General features: G+C 37.8%; 1 pseudogene; it reads right to left on the reverse strand.

Moving 5' to 3' along the window:
• Positions 1-11,327: 11,327 nt before the first annotated feature.
• LOC123597275 lies at positions 11,328-12,241 on the reverse strand (annotated as a pseudogene).
• Positions 12,242-12,687: the final 446 nt, after the last annotated feature.

Genomic DNA, 12,687 nt, shown 5'->3' on the forward strand with positions numbered 1-12,687 from the left:
GATGAATGTTTTTTTGATCTAATACAACAAAAAGTGACATTACTTCATTAATTTGATAAATATGTACCCAGGGCCTTACAAACCTTGTGATTGTGGTAAATTCTACAGGTCAATGATTAAGATGACTTCACCAGGATTAGGAAATTCAAAGTTCAAGAACTATAATTTTGAAAAGAAATATGTCTGTTGGTATTGTCAATCTGTAAAAGTGTTGAACATTTGCTAAGTTCAGCTTCTAAGGACCCTTTGTCGCCCTTTGAGAATTAAGCAAATAATATACATTTTTACATAACTTATAATGCATCTTCAAAAAGGAAACTTCCCCAAAGCTATTAGACAGTATGTGGAAATATCAAAAGTCCTTTAAAGATAAGTTGATTTAAAAGTTCAGCTTAAGTCAGCCTGTGGCAGAAAAAGTAACAGAGATAAAGAATACAATACGAACATTTGCTCTCATGATACTAGGCACTTTTTTTTATCAGTGTTAACAAAACATTTACATTTATCTATTACTTTACAGTTTAGAGTGTTTCATTTGTATTTATAGAAAATATTCTGTCCAGTAGTTGATGAATTGAGAAAGATTTTAATTATACAAATATGGAAGCTTTGTACTTAGTAGAAACTTTGTACTAAAATAGCCCAGTGTGATAGGGTGACTTGTGTTTCACCAAAACATATGTCAAGTCTTCAACCCCAGCACCTCTGAATGTAAACTAATTTGAAAATAATTAGTTAAGATGAAATCATACTGGATGGAGTTGGGCAAACCCCAATTCAATATGACTGATGTCCTTATAAGAAGAAGGTCAAGTAAAGACAGACACAGGTAAAATTCATGACAATAGAGGCAGATATTGGAAGAATTGATAGGCACCTGGGTGGCTTAGTCAGTTAAGGGTCTGACCTTGGTTCAGGTCATGATTTCACAGTTTGTGAGTTTGAGCTCCACAATGGGCTCTGTGCTGACAGCTTAGAGCCTGCAGCCTGGATTAGATTGTGTTTCCATCTCTCTCTGCTCCTCTCCCACTTTCTCTCTCTCTCTCTCTCTCTCTCTGTCAAAAATAAATAAACTTATTTTTTTTAATAATACAAGCATTATATGAAAAAAAATCATGGACTTTTAACAAACTGCTCCCATCTGTGAGCTGAAGCAAATAACTTAACTCCTGCCACAATTCTTATATCCTTACAAACAGGGTACGACTATTTTCCTCAAAATAATATTGTACAGATGAAATGAAAGAATGATATAAAATGTTCAGGACAAAAATCATATAAGAAATGAAACCAATTATCTCTGTAGCTTCATGTTCAGCAGAAAATTTGACATTAATTTCCAAATATTCTTACCTGATTGTTTATACTGTCTCTTAGTATGAGTCTAAGTAGTACATAATTCCAATGAAATAGTACATTACTGCAAAGGAAAACTACATATATTGCATGTTTTTTTTTTGTGTTTCCACAATAAAAAATAAAAGCAGCACCTAATGCACAATTGGAAATTTTGTCATTATTGATAAATGAATGGAAAGATATACTAATGAAGTATAAACAAGATGCACATTTAAGGATAGTAACTCATAGTAATCATGAGAGGGATCAAAGTCTTCATATCACCATGTATTTAAATATAATTTTTCAGTTTATTATATTATTTAGCCTCCCAGAAAAAAACATCAGTATTCTAATTATAGGGCTATGGTATATCCATTAATATTAATATGTATATAGTTCTGAGAATATAACTATCTTCTTAAAGATTTTAAGCTGAAAATTATGAGTGTATTTTCAATTAAATTCTAGAAACACTCATAAGACCTTGTGTCATACCTGCTGTTAATTATTTTATTGAAATCTCACCCTCTGTAATTTCGCAGGAAGACAAAAAGCAGCAGTATAAATGAAAACACTTTTTTTTTTTAAATACTTACCCTGGGTAGATAATTACATCTCCTTCCTTAAGTACTAGAGGAGTACTGAAACTTCTACTCCCCATCACTTACATAACAGTAAGAGAAAAAACATACTAAATTGGAACTGTGGCAAGCACATGTCTAAACTCACTGACACTTACAAACATTGCACGTGTCAGGTATCCTTATCGATAATTTTTTTTGTTTAATTTCTTCAATAATAAAACTACTTAAGTAAATTGTCCAAAGTAATGGTTTTGAAAAGTAGGAGACAAGATATTCCAATGTTAACATCAGCTCCATTTTTCTGCTTTATTAAAGTATAATTATCCAGTAAAAATTGCATATATTTAAGATATTCACCTTGATATTTTGATATATGTATACATTGTGAAATGGCATTCAAAATAAGTTAATATAACTAGCACCTCTAATAACATTATTCCTGTGTAGGGAGAACACTTGATATCTACACTTTTAGTAAATTTTAAGTATATAATACATTTGTGTTAACTAACTTTGGTCACCATGCTGTACATTAGAGATCCAGAAATTATAAAATGTTGCAACTTTACTCTCCCTTGCTTCCTGTCTTCCAATATAATACAAGATGTGAATCTCTTAACTTGGGAAGAATTGACATTTTTTAATATCTTGAAGTTCCCTACATACTTCTCAATCTATCAATATTTTCCTCCATGTGTTTTACCACCCACAAAATTGTTGTTTTTAAAGTTATTCACTTTGTTGGATAGAAAACTTCTTGAACGTTTTACATTTGATTGTTCTTTTGTATTTTTTTATTTATTTTTTTTATTTTTTTTATTTTTTATTTTTAAATTTTTTTCTTTTTGTATTTTTCTATTACTTTTTCTTTGTTTTTGCTGAAACATAGAAATATATTGAGTGTTTTATGTTTGTTGATCTTTTTTTTCTTAAAATTCAAGTTAGTTAGCATAGAGTGTAGTTTTGGCTTAAGGAGTAGAACCAACCCAGTGATTCATCTCTTACGTATGACAGCCAGTGCCCATCCCAAAAAGTGTCCTTAGTTTGCTAACCCAAAAGGTCTTAGAGTACACTTGTGATGAGCACAGGGTGCTGTATGTAAGTGTTGAATCACTAAAATGTACACATGAAAATAATATTACACTTTATGTTAAATAATGGAATTTAAATATTTTTTTAAAAGAAAATAAGGTCCTGGAAATACCACCACCAGAGGATTTGGTGATTGTGCTCAAATTTGGGATGGATTGGGGCGCCTGGGTGGCGCAGTCGGTTAAGCGTCCGACTTCAGCCAGGTCACGATCTCGCGGTCCGGGAGTTCGAGCCCCGCATCAGGCTCTGGGCTGATGGCTCAGAGCCTGGAGCCTGTTTCCGATTCTGTGTCTCCCTCTCTCTCTGCCCCTCCCCCGTTCATGCTCTGTCTCTCTCTGTCCCAAAAATAAATAAACATTGAAAAAAAAAAAAGTTTAAAAAAAAAAAATTTGGGATGGATTAACATGGGGTGCTCTGGGTTATGGGCATTTGACTACCTGGGGATCCCTAGGTTAGGAACAGAACAATCACTCTAAACAGAATCAACCCACTGTACTAGAAATATGGGATGAATACCATGGGGTTGTGTAGTCATTCTGATATATTAAGGGAATATGACTTGTTTGGCACTGATTGATTGTAACACCTATGTATTTATTGGATACCATCAAATGAAACCTCTTGGCTGTATGACACAAATCTTTGGCTGAGACTCCCATCTGGATAGTTGGACCATTGGATATTTTGCTCTCCCTGGGGAGAGGTGAGAATCTGACTCACAGAAACAATCCTGCAAATATCTCTCTTCTCATGGTCAAATGGACCCATTCTTTTTTTTTTTTTTTTTTTTTTTTAATTTTTTTTTTTTCAACGTTTATTTATTTTTGGGACAGAGAGAGACAGAGCATGAACGGGGGAGGGGCAGAGAGAGAGGGAGACACAGAATCGGAAACAGGCTCCAGGCTCTGAGCCATCAGCCCAGAGCCCGACGCGGGGCTCGAACTCACGGACCACGAGATCGTGACCTGGCTGAAGTCGGACGCTTAACCGACTGCGCCACCCAGGCGCCCCATCAAATGGACCCATTCTTTAACTGGTATGATCATTCACCAGTTTAAATACATTTCATACACTTGTGTTTTAGTGGTCCAATAAAGCCTATGCAATTAGAATTACATTATTTCCATTGAAAGAAATATGACTTCAACAGAGTTATAAATATTTTATACTTACTATTATATAATAATATGCTTTCTTAGAAAACAATAAGTTTATATCCTGAATTTCAATGTAAGACCTATAATCATTAATAAAATTTACAAGTATCCATGCTTAATTGATGACCACTGGTAATTTTTCAATTCCTTTGGATCTGAATAGTAAAGTCGTTTCTTTTTTGAATTGATACATGGAGATTAGGTGAGTCTTTACCACTTGAAGGGGTGCCTAGGTGATTATCTCAGCTAAGCATCCAAATCTTGCTTTCAGCACAGTTCATGATCTCAGTATTACCGAGTTTCCAGTCCTGAACTGAGTTCTGTGTTGACTGGTGGAGTCTGCTTTAAATTTCCTCTTTAGCTTTTTCTCTTTGCCCTTCCCCTCTCACACAGGCATGAGAGCTCTCTCTCTCTCAAAAATAAATCAATAAATATTAAAAAAAAATTAAGAAAAGGAGTTTGGATCTGGAATGTTAAATAAAAATTTCATATTTGTGATGAAGAAAATAGAAAGTGTGATTTAAAAACATCATCTTCTTTCTTTTTTAAAAAAATTAACGTTTATTCATTTTTGAGAGACAGAGAGAGAGAGTAGGGAAACAAAGTATGAGCAGGAAAAGGACAGAGAGAGGGAGACACAGAATATGAAGCAAGCCCCAGTCTCTGAGCTGTCAGCACAGAGCCTGACATGGGGCTTGAACTCACGAACTGTGAGATTATGACCTAAATCAAAGTTGGGCGCTCAAACAACTGAGCCACCCAGGCGCCCTAAAAATCATCATCTTATTTCAAGTACTACAATTGCTTTATTCTTCAAGCCTGGAAAAATGAAAATGAAGAATAAAAATAAAATATAAAACACTAAGTAAATGTAAAAAGCCCAGTGCACCAAATCTTAATCAAAGTGACTCCAAGTGACTGAATACATATTTCGGTTTCCAACACAGAAAAAAGAATCTTTGTTACCTGGAAATATGCCACAAAATTCCTGATACCTTTTAAACAAACTATAATGTCCTTATTCAAGAAAATGCCATAAATGTACTAATAAGTTAAATACAAAATAATAATAAATATTTAAATAATTTTCTTTAAATTAAAGAATTGAGAAAACCACCAGAAGACTAGCAGAACGGAGTCTCCGGAGTCAAGCGCAGATGAGAGACCCATGGAAGAGGGTAGGAAGGGCTGAGAGGAGGTGCATGCTGCAAGGTCTGGCAGGAGGGAGCCGGGGAGGAAGGGCAGCCCGCCAGCCAAGCAGAGCCCCCGAGTCTGGCTTGCAGAAGCAGAGGGGCCGACAGAGTGTGTTCAGACAGCAAGTGCGACTTAGCATCTGGGAGGTCGTAAGTTAACAGCTCTGCTGGGAAAGCGGGAAGGCTGGAGGACAAAGGGAGGGAGAGTTGCTGAGCCCCGGGCGCAGAGCTCAGTTTGGCAGGGAACAAAGGCGCTCCCCAGCACCATCTCCCTTGCCCATCCCCCAGCCAAAATCACAAAGGGAACCAGTTCCTGCCAGGGCACTTGCTCGCTCTGCGCAAACACCCAACACTGTACTTCTGCAGAGCCACGCCTCTGGCAGCAGGTCTGATTCCCTCTGCTGCCACAGGGCCCCTCCTGAAGTGGATCACCTAAGGAGAAGCGAGCTAAGCCTGCCTCTCCTGCCCCCATGCACCTTGCCTACCCACCCCAGCTAATATGCCAGATCCCCAGCACCACAAGCCTGGCAGTGTGCAAGTAGCCCAGACGGGCCACGCCACCCCACAGTGAATCCAGCCCTGAAGAGAGGGGAAGAGAAGGCACACACCAGTCTGACTGTGGCCCCAGCTATGGGCTGGGGGAAGACATCAGGTCTGACTGCGGTTCCTCCCACCAACTCCAGTTATACACCACAGCACAGGGGAAGTGCCCTGCAGGTCCGCACCAATCCAGGGACTATCCAAAATGACGAAACGGAAGAATTGCCCTCAAAAGAATCTCCAGGAAATAACAACAGCTAATGAATTGATCAAAAAGGATTTAAATAATATAACAGAAAGTGAATTTAGAATAATAGTCATAAAATTAATCACTGGTCTTGAAAACAGTATAGAGGACAGCAGAGAATCTCTTGCTACAGAGATCAAGGGACTAAAGAACAGTCAGGAGGAGCTGAAAAACGTTTTAAACGAAGTGCAAAACAAAATGGAAACGACGACGCCTAGGATTGAAGAGGCAGAGGAGAGAATAGGTGAACTAGAAGATACAATTATGGAAAAAGATGAAGCTGAGAAAAAGAGAGATAAAAAAATCCAGGAGTATGAGGGGAAAATTAGAGAACTAAGTAATACACTAAAAAGAAATAATATATGCATAATTGGTATCCCAGAGGAGGGAGAGACAGGGAAAGGTGCTGAAGCGGTACTTGAAGAAATAATAGCTGAGAACTTCCCTGAACTGGGGAAGGAAAAAGGCATTGAAATCCAAGAGGCACAGAGAACTCCCTTCAGACATAACTTGAGTCGATCTTCTGCATGACATATCATAGTGAAACTGGCAAAATACAAGGATAAAGAGAAAATTATGAAAGCAGCAAGGGATAAACGTGTCCTAACATATAAAGGGAGATCTATAAGACTCGTGACTGATCTCTATTTTGAAACTTGGCAGGCCAGAAAGGATTGGCATGAGATCTTCAATGTGCTGAACAGAAAAAATATGCAGCCGAGAATCCTTTATCCAGCAAGTGTGTCATTTAGAATAGAAGGAGAGATCAAGGTCTTCCCAAACAAACAAAAACTGAAGGAATTAGTCACCACTAAACCAGCCCTACAAGAGATCCTAAAGGGGATACTGTGAGACCAAGTACCAGAGACATCACTACAAGCATAAATCATACAGACACCACAATGACTCTAAACCCGTATCTTTCTATAATAACACTGAATGTAAATGGATTAAATGCACCAACCAAAAGACATAGGGTATCAGAATGGATAAAAAAACAAGACCCGTCTATTAGCTGTCTACAAGACACTCATTTTAGATCTGAGGACACCTTTAGATTGAGAGTGAGGGGATGGAGAACTATTTATCATGCTACTGGAAGTCAAAAGAAAGCTGGAGTAGCCATACTTATATCAAACAAACTAGACTTTAAATTAAAGGCTGTAACAACAGATGAAGAAGGGCATTATATAATAATTACAGGGTCTATCCACCAGGAAGAGCTAACAATTATAAATGTCTATGCACCGAATACGGGAGCCCCCAAATATATAAAAGAATTACTCATAAACATAAGCGACCTTATTGATAAGAATGTGGTAATTGCAGGGGACTTTAACACTCCACTTACAGAAATGGGTAGATCATCTAGACACACGGTCAATAAAGAAACAAGGGCCCTGAATGGTACATAGGATCGGATGGACTTGACAGATATATTTAGAACCCTGCATCCCAAAGCAACAGAATATACTTTCTTCTTGAGTGCACATGGAACATTCTCCAAGATAGATCACATACTGGGTCACAAAACAGCCTTTCATAAGTATACAAGAATTGAAATTATACCATGCATACTTTCAGACCACAATGCTATGAAGCTTGAAATCAACCACAGGAAAAAGTCTGGAAAACCTCCAAAAGCATGGAGGTTAAAGAACACCCTACTAAAGAATGAGTGGGTCAACCAGGCAATTAGACAAGAAATTAAAAAATATATGGAAACAAACAAAAATGAAAATACAACAATCCAAACACTTTGGGATGCAGCGAAGGCAGTCCTGAGAGAAAAATACATGGCAATCCAGGCCTATCTCAAGAAACAAGGAAAATCCCAAATACAAAATCTAACAGCACACCTAAAGGAAATAGAAGCAGAACAGCGAAGGCAGCCTAAACCCAGCAGAAGAAGAGAAATAATAAAAATCAGAGCAGAAATAAACAATATAGAATCCAAAAAAACGGTAGAGCAGATCAACGAAACCAAGAGTTGGTTTTTTGAAAAATAAACAAAATTGACAAACCTCTAGCCAGACTTCTCAAAAAGAAAAGGGAGATGACCCAAATAGATAAAATCATGAATGAAAATGGAATGATTACAACCAATCCCTCAGAGATACAAACAATTATCAGGGAATACTATGAAAAATTATATGCTAACAAAGTGGACAACCTGGAAGAAATGGATAAATTTTAAACACCCACACTCTTCCAAAACTCAATCAGGAGGAAATAGAAAGCTTGAACAGACCCATAACCAGCGAAGACATTGAATCGGTTATCAAAAATCTCCCAAGAAATAAGAGTCCAGGGCAAGGGGACTTCCCTGGGGAGGGGAATTCTACTAGACATTTAAAGCAGAATCCCAGGGGAATTCTACTAGACATTTAAAGCAGAGATAATACTTATCCTTCTCAAGCTATTCCAAAAAATTGAAAGGGAAGGAAAACTTCCAGACTCATTCTATGAAGCCAGTATTACTCTGATTCCTAAACCAGACAGAGACCCAGTAATAAAAGAGAACTACAGGCCAATATCCCTGATGATTATGGATGCAAAAATTCTCAATAAGATACTAGCAAATCGAATTCAACAGCATATAAAAAGAATTATTCACCATGATCAAGTGGGATTCATTCCTGGGATGGAGGTCTCGTTCAACATTCGCAAATCAATCAACGTGATGCATCACATTAATAAAAGAAAAGATAAGAACCATATGATCTGTCAATCGATGCAGAAAAGGCCTTTGACAAAATCCAGCACCCTTTCTTAATATAAACCCTTGAGAAAGTCGGGATAGAAGGAACATACTTAAACATAATAAAAGCCATTTATGAAAAGCCCACAGCTAACATCATCCTCAATGGGGAAAAACTGAGAGCTTTTTCCCTGAGATCAGGAACACGACAGGGATGTCCACCCTCACCGCTGTTGTTTAACATAGTGTTGGAAGTTCTAGCATCAGCAATCAGACAACAAAAGGAAATCAAAGGCATCAAAATTGGCAAAGATGTAGTCAAGCTTTTGCTTTTTGCCGATGACATGATATTATACATGGAAAATCCGATAGACTCCCCAAAAGTCTGCTAGAACGGATGCATGAATTCAGCAAAGTTGCAGGATACAAAATCAATGTACAGAAATCATTTGCATTCTTATACACTAACAATGAAGCAACAGAAAGACAAATAAAGAAACTGATCCCATTCACATTTGCACCAAGAAGCATAAAATACCTAGGAATAAATCTAACCAAAGATGTAAAAGATCTGTATGCTGAAAACTATAGAAAGCTTATGAAGGAAATTGAAGAAGATATAAAGAAATGGAAAGACATTCTCTGCTCATGGATTGGAAGAATAAATATTGTCAAAATGTCAATACTACCCAAAGCTATCTACACATTCAATGCAATCCCAATCAAAATTCCACCGGCATTCTTCTCGAAACTAGAACAAGCAATCCTAAAATTCATATGGAACCACAAAAGGCCCCGAATAGCCAAAGTAATTTTGAAGAAGAAGACCAATGCAGGAGGCATCATAATCCCAGACTTTAGCCTCTACTACAAAGCTGTCATCATCAAGACAGCATGGTATTGGCACAAAAACAGACACACAGACCAATGGAATAGAATGGAAACCCCAGAACTATACCCACAAACGTCGGCCAACTAATCTTTGACAAAGCAGGAAAGAACATCCAATGGAAAAAAGACAGTCTATTTAACAAATGGTGCTGGGAGAACTGGACAGCAACTTGCAGAAGATTGAAACTAGACCACTTTCTCACACCATTCACAAAAATAAACTCAAAATAGATAAAGGACCTGAATGTGAGACAGGAAACCAATAAAACCCTAGAGGAGAAAGCAGGAAAAGACCTCTCTGACCTCAGCTGTAGCAATTTCTTACTCGACACATCCCCAAATGCAAGGGAATTAAAAGCAAAAATGAACTACTGGGACCTTATGAAGATAAAAAGCTTCTGCACAGCAAAGGAAACAACCAACAAAACTAAAAGGCAACCAACGGAATGGGAAAAGATATTTGCAAATGACATATCAGACAAAAGGCTAGTATCCAAAATCTATAAAGAGCTCACCAAACTCCACACATGAAAAACAAATAACCCAGTGAAGAAGTGGGCAGAAAACATGAATAGACACTTCTCTAAAGAAGACATCCCGATGGCCAACAGGCACACAAAAAGATGCTCAACGTCGCTCCTTATCAGGGAAATACAAATCAAAACCACACTCAGATATCACCTCACGCCAGTCAGAGTGGCCAAAATGAACCAATCAGGAGACTATAGATGCTGGAGAGGATGTGGAGAAACGGGAACCCTCTTGCACTGTTGATGGGAATGCAAATTGGTGCAGCTGCTCTGGAAAGCAGTGTGGAGGTTCCTCAGAACATTGAAAATAGACCTACCCTATGATCCAGCAATAGCACTGCTTGGAATTTACCCAAGGGATACAGGAGTACTGATGCATAGGGGCACTTGTACCCCAATGTTTATAGCAGCACTCTCAACAATAGCCAAATTATGGAAAGAGCCTAAATGTCCATCAACTGCTGAATGGATAAAGAAATTGTGGTTTATATACACAATGCAGTACTACATGGCAATGAGAATGAACGAAATATGGCCCTTTGTAGCAACGTGGATGGAACTGGAGAGTGTGATGTTAAGTGAAATAAGCCATACAGAGAAAGACAGATACCATATGGTTTCACTCTTATGTGGATCCTGAGAAACTTAACAGAAACCCATGGAGGAGGGGAAGGAAAAAAAAAAGAGGTTAGAGTGGGAGAGAGCAAAAGCATAAGAGACTCTTAAAGACAGAGAACAAACTGAGGGTTGATGGGGTGTGGGAGGGAGGGGAGGGTGGGTGATGGGTAATGAGGAGGGCACCTTTTGGGATGAGCACTGGGTGTTGTATGGAAACCAATTTGACAATAAATTTCATATATTGAAAAAAAATAAAAAAATAAATTAAATAATTGAAATAATAAGCAAACAAACAAACAAACAAACTATTAAATTGTGTGGTTGGCCAGGAAAATGACATTCCAAAAACGTGTATGTGTCAATTTTTAGAGCTGAATGCAAAGAAGAGGGACACTAAGGAGATTCTGTCAAAGCATTAAAATAATTCAGCAATTTATTCTCCAGTCTTGCCCTTCCCCACATCTTCATGAATACTCTGGCCATTTGTTGTGGAGTCTATAGATAAGGGGATTTGGCATGGGCATACGGATGGTGTAGAAAACAGAGATCATTTTATCTTGGATGGGAGAACGATCTGAAGTGGGCAGCATGTATATGAACAATACTGTTCCATAGTACATTCCCACCACCCTGAGGTGAGAGGAACAGGTGGCAAAAGCTTTTCAGCGACCATCTCCAGAACCCATGCAAATGACAGCCAGCATGACACAAGTATAGGAAGCATTGATGGTTATTACAGGGATAACAATCCTTACAATACAGCGGTAGAAAAGAACTTCTTCAAATGTTGAGGTATCATTGCATGAGACGATTAGCATGGAAGGAAAATCACAGAAGAAGTTGGCTATTTCCCTGAACCCACAATAGGAGAAGGAAAATGATACCATCAGTAGAGCCCAGGATCCAAGAAGATGCGGCTGTAAGTCCACAAATTTAGGGCTCATAGATTGAAATATTTTAGAAGATGGCAAATGGCAACATAAGGGTCATAAGACATGATTGCCAACAGGAAACATTCACAAGCTATTAGTGATGCATAGAAGAAAATTTGTGTGGCACACGCTGCCACAGTGATGGACTTGCTGCCAGACAAGTAGTTGAAGGCCATCTTGGGTACAGTAGTGCAGATGAGTATGAGATCCATGAGGGACAGTTGGCTGAGGAGGAAGTACATGGGGGTGTGGAACTGGGTGTCCAGGTAGATAAGGAGAACCATGACAGTGTTTCCCGTGAAGGCCACCATGAAGATACCAAAGTCCAAAGAAAAGAGGAAGATGTGCATAGGGCTTTGATCAACGATTCCCAAAAGGATGAAATCAGAGGTAAAATCTGATTGTCCCATGCCATGATGAATGTGTTCTTTATCTATTACAACAAAAATTGATGCTAATTAATTAATTTGGCAAACATGTACCCAGTGCCTTACAAAAGCTTGTTATTGTGGTAATTCTACAGGTGAATGATTAAGATGACATCACCAGGATTAGGAATTTCAAAGATCAAAATGTATAATATCAGAAAAAATATTTTCTGTTAGTACTGTCTAGTTTATAAAAGTGTGAAACATTTAAGTTCATCTTCTAACTATCCTTTGTTTTCCTTGGAAAATTAAGATAATAATATACATTTTATATAATTGATAATGTTTCTTAGAAAAAGAAACTTCCCCTAAAAAAATCAGTGTGTGGTAATATTAGAAGTCCTTTACAGATATGTTGATAGAGAAATTAAGCTTAAGTCAGCATGTGGAAGAAAAATATATTAGAGATAAAGAATACAATATGTACCTTTGC

Source organism: Leopardus geoffroyi, chromosome A1 (assembly GCF_018350155.1).
Source record: "Leopardus geoffroyi isolate Oge1 chromosome A1, O.geoffroyi_Oge1_pat1.0, whole genome shotgun sequence".
In the NCBI taxonomy this organism is placed as follows: domain Eukaryota; kingdom Metazoa; phylum Chordata; class Mammalia; order Carnivora; family Felidae; genus Leopardus; species Leopardus geoffroyi.